This window comes from Propithecus coquereli, unplaced genomic scaffold (assembly GCF_000956105.1).
Source record: "Propithecus coquereli isolate 6110/MARCELLA unplaced genomic scaffold, Pcoq_1.0 Scaffold223, whole genome shotgun sequence".
In the NCBI taxonomy this organism is placed as follows: Eukaryota; Metazoa; Chordata; class Mammalia; order Primates; family Indriidae; genus Propithecus; species Propithecus coquereli.
This window is the reverse complement of record NW_012147523.1, coordinates 5,346,429-5,347,484: the sequence shown is the minus strand read 5'-3', so window position 1 is coordinate 5,347,484 and position 1,056 is coordinate 5,346,429. Positions and strand designations below refer to the sequence as shown.

The 1,056-nt window shown below is 39.5% G+C and overlaps 1 protein-coding gene across 1 annotated transcript in view; it reads left to right on the top strand.

Annotated features, from left to right (window-relative positions):
- ACSM3 (acyl-CoA synthetase medium-chain family member 3) overlaps window positions 1–1,056 on the top strand; it is a 34,523-nt gene that overhangs the window by 21,377 nt on the left and 12,090 nt on the right. The gene's annotated exons all lie outside the window — the stretch shown is intronic.

The following is a 1,056-nucleotide window of genomic DNA, read 5'->3' as shown; positions in this document are numbered from 1 at the left end:
TGTGCCCATCACCCAAATAGTGTTCATTGTACCTGTTAAATAGGTTTTTGCTCCTCTCCTCCTCCCTGCTCCCCCCTGCTTGATTTCCACTGAGTTTTACTCCCCTCTGTGCACATGTGTGCTCATTAGTTAGTTCCACTTTAATAGCGAGTGCATGTGGTGTTTATTTTTCCATTCTTGAGATACTTCACTTAGAATAATGGTCTCAAGGTCCACCCAAATTGTTACAAAAAGCATTAATTCATCCTTTTTTATGGCTGAGTAGAACTCCATGGTATATACATACCACATTTTATTAATCCCCTCATGAATTGACAGCACTTGTGTTGATTCCACATCTTTGCAGTTGTGAACTGTGCTCCAATAAACATTCAGGTGCAGGGGTCTTTTTGATAAAAAGACTTCTTTTCCTTTGGGTAGACACCCAGTAGTGGGATTGCTGGATCAAATGGTTGGAACTAAATGTTTTCTTTCTAACTAGAATCCTTCCTTCACTGGATGGATGCTTAGATCCTCTCCAGTCTTACTGTTTATTATATCCAGAACTACATAGATTCTCTCGTGAGAACAGAAAAACCATCCTTTCAGGAGTTGGCAAACACTTTCTATAAAAGGGACAGATAGCAAATATTTAAGCTTTGCAGGCCACACAGTCTCTGTCACAACTACTCAATTCTGCCATGTAGTGTGAAAGTAACCATAGATTATACATCAAAATGGGCAATAAAATTTTATTTACAAAAACAAGAGACAGGCCAGATTTGGCCAGTGGGCTGTGGTTTGCTGACCCCTGCCATTACCCATGACTTGCACTAACAAGTATTGTATTAACACACTCATTTTTAAAAATCACATTTTAAAGCATCCACAATGGAGGAGAATTCTTCATATACCCATGATTACAATATCACAGACTCCTTACTCTCCTGGAGGTATGATAAAATCCTTGAGTTTTTTAAATGCTTCAATAATTCTTTATCATACAGTAAAAAAGCTATGAAATGGCCGGGCGCAGTGGCTCATGCCTGTAATCCTAGCACTCTGGGAGGCCGAGGC